This window comes from Carassius gibelio, chromosome A20 (assembly GCF_023724105.1).
Source record: "Carassius gibelio isolate Cgi1373 ecotype wild population from Czech Republic chromosome A20, carGib1.2-hapl.c, whole genome shotgun sequence".
NCBI classification, from domain to species: domain Eukaryota; kingdom Metazoa; phylum Chordata; class Actinopteri; order Cypriniformes; family Cyprinidae; genus Carassius; species Carassius gibelio.
In genome coordinates this window covers 3,544,053-3,554,777 of record NC_068390.1, presented here as the reverse complement: position 1 = coordinate 3,554,777, position 10,725 = coordinate 3,544,053, and the positions used below count along the sequence as shown (strand labels likewise).

The window sequence follows — 10,725 nt, the reverse complement described above, 5'->3', positions numbered from 1 at the left end:
TTCTTTTATGATAGGCAACGTGAGATAAACTCTCGAGATGAGGCTTGTGACAGATAATATTAAGTTACTTAATAAATACACGACTGTTGAGCTGACGTCTGATTTCTTCAAGCGTCATATTTTACCATGTTTACTATGGTAACAAGTTTAGCGTGCATATCTTTTTCATCACTTATAAATATTTCTGCCTTGTTTAGTGATTATAATCCACATCAGATCAAGTTATTTCAAACACTCGCTGCTGACTGAAAGAGAGTTTTGAGCTCGACTTATTTAAAAAAAAGTGTTTAATGCTGGTGTTATAGCTGTTATCTTTCTGAAATGATCCTCAGCACAGACTCTCCATATTTATAAAAGCTCCCGAACAAAAATCATTATTATATTTTGATGATATGCAACGTGGAGCTAAACTCACGAAACAAGACGACAGATAAAATGTTACTTAATAAATACACAATTGTGATAGAGAATAAGAAGCTGACGTCTGATTTATCCAGGCGGTCATTTTTACCATGTTTACTATGGTAATGTTAATGTTTAGCGTGCATAGTCTTTTACATCACTTATAAATATTTCTGCCTTGTTTAATGATTATAATCCACATCGGATCAAGTTATGTCAAACACTTGCTGCTTACTAAGAGTGAGTTTTAAGCTCAACTTATTTTAAAACGTCTTTAATGCTGGTGTTAAAGTTGTTGTCTTTCTGAAATGATCTGCGCTGAGCTCTCCAGACACGGAGAAACTCCGCCTTTGTTCATAACCCCTCCTCTAGCCCCAGTTGGCCCGCTTTGGCCCAAGGATTTCGTCGGGCCGAAAAAACCTGGCCGTTGGCCCCGAGGAAGCCCCGGCGAGGCACGATCAAGCCCCGGAAGTGACAGTGGAAACGCGACTGGCCCTGGCACGCACTAGCACGCCCGGTCCTAGCTCGATAGTGGAAACACGGCTAATGATTGACGTGGCGCGAGGGCGGGGACACGTGATCGGCTCGGAATGCATTTTCAATGTGCACATTGAGTTTTGCTACATTCATTGCGGGACACCGAATGAAAATGCAATCGTAAGTGTCTTGACTGTGAGTGTTAATGCAATTAAGAAAAATAGCATTTAAATGATCATTTTGCCACAGTTTTTGCTTTAACATGTTAGACATATCTAATCATTTCTGTAATACATTTTCATTTTAATTTTGCAACTTATAAAGCGTTAAAATTAATATTAATTTTACATTTTAAAACTGGTGTAGTAAATGGCAAATTAAAATTATGTAATTTAATTTTCATTTTCATTTTGCACCAAACGTTGCACAAATGTATTGGAAAATGTAAATGTAAATACAGAAATGCATTGCCATTTTACATATTGCATTGTCATTTTGCATATTACATCCCAAATTGAATAATGCTACCCATATGCTTCCATAAATAGTGCGCCATTAAGTTTCCAATCCCGCACGGAGAACGCTGAACGCGCATCTTTAAATGGTTTTGTGGTGCTCGTTGTTGTATTTTAAAGCACAATTGCAATGTTTTCAACTGACATTATTGTATAAAATTATCCGAAATGTGGAGCGCGTGTGACTGCGCTGCACATTAAGTGAACTACATCGGCGCTGCTGCACCAAAACACAGTTGCTCACATTAATTTGATCCTGCTGGATTCTGTCCTAGAAATCTGTCCCAGATTTTTAAAAATCCGGCATACAGCGCATTAGATCGTGACAGTGCATGCGTGCAGACGAGGATGAGCGAGCGCGGCTTTGGCTAGATTTATTTGGAGGTTATTGCTCATGTCTCATTCGGCACAAATCGAAATGTTTCCATATTCGCAATGTATTTGAATGTTAAACTATTATTTATAATGTAAACTAGGCTTGTACTTAACACGCATTCGCATATAGACGGAAAAGATGATCCTCTTCATATGAGCAAAAACGTCCTTGGCATAACAGCAGAGTGGACCGGTATACTACGGTCTATTTAAACTGAATGCTCCAGGAATGTGTCGGTCACAGCGCCTATTAATCGCTGTTTTGAATCCAGCAATTATTTATTTAGAAATGATAAGATCTGATTATGACAAGTGTGGTATAAAAGCTTTGTTTATTAGAGGAATAATAGGTTAACTGGAAAATGTTAGATCGCGACCATGCTTTTGGACCCCATAGTCTTCATTTACGCGGCTTTGTTCTGGTTTGCCGGTTGGTCACGAATTTCCACAAATTCAGTATATTTAGGCATTGTTTCTTTTCCTAAATCTTCATAGTCTAACCCTCTAATTTCCCAGGTTTATTTTATTATCTTTCGCTTTTAATAACTGTTTTCGCATCTCTTACTGTGGTAAACATGGGAAGGGAAATTAAAGATTTCATGAATTAAGAATTCGTTCGATTTATTAATTTGTTCCCTTATTTAACTTAAATCATGGGTTATTTAGGGAACAAAATTAATGAAACATGGACAATTGCCACATTAATAATTCGTAGGAATGAATTAACAAGTTGTAGGAATGAATAGACTACCTGTCCTGTCACTGTGTCCCGCAGCCCTGCAAAGCGCACAATATAAAACAGTTATCTGATGAAATGATTAGTAACTACATTTCTATTGCATTTAATGTTGAAGAACTTTTATGTTGTTTCTATTTTAATGTACTTTAAAGTTTAAATCACATTAAAAGCTTAATTTGTACATTGTGAATGAATGATTATGCTTTTATATATCGTCACCGTCACTCACAGCCGCTCGCACGTGTTGAGTGCGCATGAGCCGCACGCAGCCCAACATTGAATCGGTTAACCGACCATCGATAGCCTTAATCGATTGCATCTCTTATCGACAATTAATCGATCATCGATTAATCGTTGACATCCCTAGTTTAATTTATTTTTTTAATGATAATGGGGCAGGCAGTCTACCAATAGACATAGTTGTGGCCGAGAGGTTAAGGCGATGGACTTGAAATAATTGGGGTCTCCCTGCGCAGGTTCGAACCTTGCAGACTATGGGAGGGCTTTGTAGTATTGCTTTAGCTTTCTGTGACAGTAATTGTGCCTTCTAGGCAGAGGTTTAGTGGTAAAAAAAAGAGGTGGGTAAACTATAAATTCTGGTTGACCACATCGTGGTCATGGTAAGGTGGGCCACTGCCTACCGGTGTATGTGTATCCTAATTACATCGCTATAGGCTATCATTCGATATTACTACCAAGGGTATCACTGGTTGTTCCCTCATATAGGTCACACAATCACTATTTAATTCATACATTAATCTAAGTTCTTGTTAAAGAGACTCAAGAAGGAATAATAAGGTTGAAATCTATAAAGTTTACTAAATGACAAAACAGAGAGAACATTTTTTTTTAAAGAGGAATAGAGAGGGAGGCTTATATCCAGGGGTTCCAATGCAATGCACTTGTATGTAATGATTAGGGATTTTGGATTATTTTCATAGTCGATTAATCTGTTTAATATTTTCTCAATTAATCGGTTAATGGTTTGGTCTATAATATGTCAGAAAAATGTGGATCAGTGTTTCCCCAAAAGCCCAGGAATGCTCCTCAAATGTCTTGTTTTGTCCACAACTCAAAGATATTCAGTTGACTGTCACAGAGGAGAGAAGACACTAGAACATACTCACATTTAACAAGCTGGAATCACATTTTTTTTTTTTACTTTTATCTTTCATATATTTTATCAATGACACAGACTGCAATGACACAGACAGCTTCATTGCAGAAGGACATCCTTTTGATCACGTGGTTCACGTGAGATGATTGACAGCTTTACAAACTAATGATATCGCACTGATGTCATAGCTGACACGAATCAATAAAAGGAGAGTAATCGCTAGGTCTGTTAGCTGTTTTAGTTCTTCAGATCACATAAATCAGTGTAAAATGAATAGAAATGTTATTCTGTATGACGAAATATTTTACAAACATGTCATAAAATTATTAGCGCACCATTGGACTATAGCCCTGGCGGATCGTGGATATTGTATGTATACGAACACAAATAAACTGGAGATGAGATGAATGCCTGCTGTATGAGTGATGATTTCTATTCAAAATAATGAACTTTATTAATATTATTTTTATTATTATTGTTATTATTATTATTAATTACTGGATATCCATATTTGAATCTTGATGCAGTCTGTTGCAGGGCCGTGCAGAGACCTTTGGAGGGGCAGGTGCTCAAAGTATAAAAGGGGCACATGGAACAAGGTTTTAAATGGCGCTGTTCAAAATATCAATACAGCAATATATTGTGATGCATTCCTTGCGGATTCACATATCGATATGGATGATTATGTATTGATACAGCAGCAAATGCTTTGAAGCAAAGAAACAATAGAGAAGACAATTTTAAGTTTAAAATAATAATAGCTCTGGGATTAGAAACTGAAATGTCTTAAATTGTCCCAACCTGATGGCTTTTTCTTCTCTGTTTCAGCATTAAACTATTATTTTAACCATCACTACTACTCTTGCACCCAATCAATAAGTCCACCTTAAATATTGATACAAAACATAAAAAAACTGATCCACTGGAATATAGTGATTAATATTATTATTACTGTTGTAGTTGTTATTGTCTAAAATTGAACACCTTTGCAATGTAAACAAATGACAGGCTACATTTGTTATTCATATCCTTCACACTGCACTTTGATGTCAGGTATATCATGCATTTTTTATTGACATTGATATTTTTACATTAACTTCCAGAGAGATATTATTGAGTTTACAGGCTAAAGTGGTCTTGCTGTTGAAAGCACTGTTGCTATTGTAGAAAAAAAAATATTTGCGTCACATTTAAAATATAATTATATAATTAATTCCTGAATTTTTATAATGATAATTCAGAGAATGAGAAAATCTAAATTAGCCTTACCAGTGTTGTGATAATTATTTTTAAGGCACTCAATGTGTTAAAAAATAAATAAGTACTGTAATATAATAAAAGTTTAGTCAAATAACAAAAAAGACCAGACCCCTCGATGCCTGTGAAACCTTTCTCCCTCAAACAGCACGCTAGTGTTAACTACAACAGGCTACACACAGCAACTTATCTGCATGTTGTCACATCACATCGTTCTTGTAAAATAATAATAAGTAAATAAACATCAAAATCACTTCGCTGAGAATGAAACACCACTTACCAGCTGCCACGGTTCTGAAAATACAATTAAAAATGCTCGTGCGGCCTGAGGAATTTTCCCGGTCAGGTGAAAGGTCATCATATTGGTCATTTTATTTACGACTAAATTATTATTAATAAATTGTAATAATATTATGATTGGGCGTTGGCAGGCATTCACAACAGGGTATGTTATTACAAAAAAAAATTCGAGGAAATTTTTCTTTGACAAAAGGGCACTTTTGGGGCAAAGGAGCAGGCGCTCAAGTGAACCGGTTCTTTCGGACAATTCGATCAAATAAAACAGTTGGAAAAAAAAACGGTTCACCGGTTCTTTTGCACTCGATGTAATGCCATTAGCGATGACTGCCCTTAATTCAAGCCTTCAGTTTACCCTCGCTTATAACATAAGCACAGAATCAGTTCAGAATCAATCACCAAAAGAATCAGTTCGGTTCAGACGAGCTGTGAGTCAGTCTGCTTCACACTGAATCACACATGCGCAGTATCATCAGCTCCTCGGTTCTCGACGAATCAGACGCGTCTGACAGAAACGGTTCTCAATGAGCGCTTCAGAACTCCTGACCTGATATTTAGATAAACTATTCTTCAATAAATATATTTGTTTGACATGGAAGCTGCGGAATATATATTATTTAAAATAAAATAAAAAACACCCCAGAAAAAAGGGCACTTTCTCTCCAGGAATAAAAAGGGCAGGTGCTCAAGCCCCCTTTGATGTCTATAGCTGTGTCCAAATTCAGGGTCTACATCAGGGCCGTCGCCAGAACAAACCAATTGGGGGGGGCATTTAATTTTTATAGGGGGGCACACTTTTTTTAATGATCTGAGACGGACCATAACATAAACCCATATTAGGCTATAACTAAAATAGACCACAATAGTCTTGTTTTGTTCAATTATTCAAATAAAATACTTCACCGTTTGATCTCAACGTCTCTGTTTATTGTCTCTTAACATTTCCAAAACCGCCAAAAATTTATTCTGAGATCGCATGCAACGCACAGCTCAGCTGCGCAAAGGAATTGCGTATAAACAATACAATACTGTATACAATACAATACTTAACTAAATGAATTGCATGATTTATATATACATATACATACACTTTCAAACTGCATATTGTAATTTGAATTAATAAAACTACTAACACAAAAAGAACATATTGAAAGGTCTGCTGCTGGAGACTTGCCATGGGTTGTTGTATTTGAATGATTAATGAGGTAGGTCTTTGCAAGGTTTGGGTGCTGTTTTGGGATGTTTTAACAGTCATTTATGAATATAATTATATTTTAAATTATATTCTGTGTAATAATGCGTTGAATAATGAATCGTCTGAATCATTTCTGAAGGTAATGTGTTATGCATTTCTAGTGTTACCGTTGTAGTGATTACTGTTTCTGTGAGCCAAGTTCTGCTGAAACAACGATATCAGTGCAATAATCTAAACGAATAACATTCAATATCAAAAAATGCTAAAAATCTAAAATCGCTCTAGCCGCTCTGCTCACGATACTGCAGAAAGATTCGTGTGCGCTCTGACGTTGACCGAATGCTTAACTTGTATTGAAAGTGGCCGCAAAGCATACAGACTTGTTGATCTTATGCAGATTAACCACAAGAAGGATAACGTTATAAATTAATCTCATTAAATGTTGTTGTGGACGAAATATTAAGATCCTTTACTTAAAATGAACGATCTGAGACACCATGGTCCACATATCACTTTTAATTATTTTTTTATGTCCCTGTACGCAAACAGGGACACATCATAGATTACTGCAAACGCGAAACAGCAATAATCAACCTGTCCTCTATTTTGCTTGGGAACTAATGTGATCGGAGCTGCGTCCTCTGGAATCCTCTCAAGCGGTTGACTTCTACGTTCCGATTGGTTGCTGCCCAACCGCGTCATAGCTCATTACCATAAAGTTGCCTTGATTTCAACTCTGCTCGACGCTCTCAAAGGCCAAGTCGCGCCGCACCGCTCCTCGACGCTGGTTTACATTGAAAATGAATGACTTCCGGCCACTTTGACGCTCTCGACGCCAGCGGTGTGAATGCACAGTAATGCAAGTTTGGTTAATTGTTCTGTGCGTTACGTTTAGGGGGGCACAAAAAGTCATTTGGGGGGGCACTGCCCCCCGATGCCCCCCCTTGACGACGGGCCTGGTCTACATCCTTCGAAGGACGCATTTGAAGGATGTTACGTCACAGCGCCGCGACGAAGGCTGTCCAAATTCGTAGGATCCTTCAAATGCGGCCCACAAATGCGTCCTCCTTTTCCCCGAATTGGAAGGATGGGTGTGGTGGATCCTTTCGCGTCCTACCTATCCCATAATTATTTTCGGCAGGACTAAGCGAGCTGTAGCGGAGTGGGGGAGGAGTATTATTTTCGATGTTTTTTAAAAACTGAAAGAAGGGTAGGCTGTCCAAATTCACAAACACCGACTTCCGGTTTTTGTGGTCGTCGGAGGACCCATGCTCCTTCAACCGGGTAGGAAGGATCCTAAGGAGGATGCAGACCCTGAATTTGGACACAGCTTATGTGTGCACGTGCCTGGTCTGTTGCATGTCGTTCATTTTGAACGAATCTTTAATATGATTCAAGACTATCGAGTTGTCTCAGAGAGTGATGTTTTCATTTTGTGTTGACCGCACATGCGGATTACACAACATATGGGTTCTGAATCAACAGGTGTGGTCCTAGTCTTTTATTCTTCATCTCAGTCCCATAGAGATGGGAAGAGAAAAAGATTAGTTCATTTTGACTCAAAGATCCGAGTCAGTAAAATGAATCTGAACTTCCCACTACTACTTGCAACACGGCAAGCAATTGGTCAACACTGACAAGTTACAGCGCAATATGAAAGACTTCGTCTTTAACAACAAACAACCTATGAAACTAATAATGAACAATATGAAACTAAAAGACATAAGCTTAATTTAACATGTCATAGGAACTGTAGGCTATTTAGAGGTGGATATACTCAATTCAGAGGTGGATAAACGCACATTGGAGGTGGGTAAATGCTTTTTCCGAATTTTGGGAGGTGCGTAAACGGTGTTTACGTGCGTTTAGCCTCCACTACATCCCTGCTTCTAGGCCATCTCTTCTACTTACTCTGTACTGGAGCGATGTTCATTCCTGCTCCAGGGGATCTCCCTTGTTCGGCACACCTGGGCTGCGTTCAGCCCTGACAAAATGTTGCACAACGTTTTTTAAACAGAAACGGTGATGCGTTGAACACACTGTTCGGATGACGCAAGAGTTGCAGCTATGGCAGCTGAGAAGGCCATTCTTTGTGTTCTTTGTGAAGACTTTTCGGAGCCATCTATTTAGCCTCACATACTGACTTTATTTGTAGTTCATACGGTTTTAATACCCTGTATTTTCTTCCTCATTTTTAGGAAAAGCACTTAATTACCATTGTTTATTTCTATAACAAATGTCTTACACTTGCAATGAAGCTAAAAATAAACAACTATCATTATGTTGATATGTTATATTTTTACAATAAAACTTGCGACAAACATGCCTTCTAATATCCTCAGTTGTTGCTTATACTGAGCTGCAACGAATACATTTGTACATTATTTTCCTTGAAGACATTGTGCGAGTTCACTTTAATACTGCGTGCTTTATATACATGTTGTTGCTGATTGGACTGCAGTTCTGACACATCTACCAAACAAGAGAAAACGCATCTCAAACCCCATTGCACACCGGTGCACGCCGTTTCCAGGAAACATGACATTCAACCCGGAAACCGTAGCAAGACGTTGCGCAACATTTTGAACATGAACATGCCCCTGATTCTGATGGTCAGCTCGTTAGGAAAGCGCGCTCACAGAGTGAGTAGAATAAGACAGACCTCCCAATTGTGCAGTGCTGTCGGTCCCCAGGCCCAGCACTGAAAAACCCCATTACATAGGATGAGACATGACAGCCTGATTTCTCCTCAGTGGGACTGCTGTTTTACCGGCTTCCAGTGCTAGCTTACAACCTCCGCTTGCTAGGTTGCAAGTAGGTCAGGCAGCAGTGTTACACACAACAGGCCAGAAGGTGGTCTGCTTAATTCAAGTCCCTGTTTGGGCAAAGGTCAGTCTTCTTTTTGGAGGCCTCAGCTTGCTATCACTACGGTCCATCTCTTCTGCTGATTCTGTTCTAGAGCGATGTTCCTTCCTGCTCCCGGGGATCAGTGCATCTCCTTTTTTCGGATGAGACATGAAAGCCTGATTTCTCCTAAGTGGGACCACTGTTTTACCCACTTGCAGGGCTAGCTTGAAATCTCCGCTTGCTGACTCTGCTGGGTTGGTTGCAAATAGGTCAGACAGAAGTGTTGCACACAAACTGAGCAGAAGTTTGTTTACTTCCGTAGTCGTGGCCGAGTGGTTGAGGCGATGGACTACAAAGCCATTGGGGTCTCCCCGCACAAGTTCGAATCCTTCCGACCCGGTTTGCTGAAGGTCATGAGGATAAGTGTCAATGCTCTTTTCACGGTCCTCGCACTGATTTGCGAAATGTCCAGTCCCTCTTCGATGGACAAACACGGCGCTAGTGCTTCTTGTATCCGGGCTCCAGGGGTTGCGTTAGGTGAGCCAGTGGCACGCCGGGATCGTATAGTGGTTAGTACTCTGCGTTGTGGCCGCAGCAACCCCTGTTCGAATCCGGGTCACGGCAACCCTTTGAGTATACGGGAAGGTTAAACATTTTTTACCACCTCATCTTTCTGCTTGATTTTGTTTCTGAAGCTTGGCCTGTTCAGGGAACCACCAGACAAGGGGGCTTGCAGTCTACCGATAGGTGTAGTCGTGGCCGAGAGGTTAAGGCGATGGACTCGAAATCCATTGGGGTCACCCCGCGCAGGTTCGAACCCTGCCGACTACGGGAGCGCTTCGCAGTATTGCTTTAGCTTTCTGTGACGGTAATTGTGCCTTATATGGTCCTTTGCCCTCCTTCGCTCTCTGTGCCATAACTGCTTCTAGCCTTCATCCCGTGACCCCTGCGTCTCTTCTGGGCAGCTTGTTGTAAAACTGCTGTTATATAAAAGGTGAGAAGCCAGTGCTTCACAAGAGCCCGGATAGCTCAGTCGGTAGAGCATCAGAATTTTAATCTGAGGGTCCAGGGTTCAAGTCCCTGTTCGGGTGAAGGTCTGTCGCTTTTAGTGGCCTCAACTTGCAATCACTATGGTCCATCTCTTCTGGTGACTCTGTACTGGAGCGGTGTTCCTTCCTGCCCCAGGGGATCTCCCTTGTTCGCCACACCTGATTCTGATGGTCAGCTCTTTAGGAACGCGCACTCACAGAGCGAGTAGAATAAGACAGACCTCCAAATTGTGCAGTGCTGTCGGTCCCCAGGCCCAGCACTGAAAAACCTCATTACATAGGATGACACATGGCAGCCTGATTTCTCCTCAGTGGGACTGCTGTTTTACCCGCTTCAAGGACTAGCTTACAATCTCCGCTAGCTAGGTTACAAGTAGGTCAGGCATCAGTGTTACACACAACAGGGCAGAAGGTGGTCTGCTTAATTCAAGTCCATGTTTGGGCGAAGGTCAGTC

General features: G+C 40.2%; 1 non-coding gene across 1 annotated transcript; it reads left to right on the top strand.

The window, feature by feature from the left end:
• The first annotated feature begins 9,970 nt into the window (after positions 1–9,970).
• Positions 9,971–10,052, top strand: trnas-cga (transfer RNA serine (anticodon CGA)). The gene has a single exon. It is a non-coding gene; the product is annotated as a tRNA-Ser (tRNA).
• Positions 10,053–10,725: the final 673 nt, after the last annotated feature.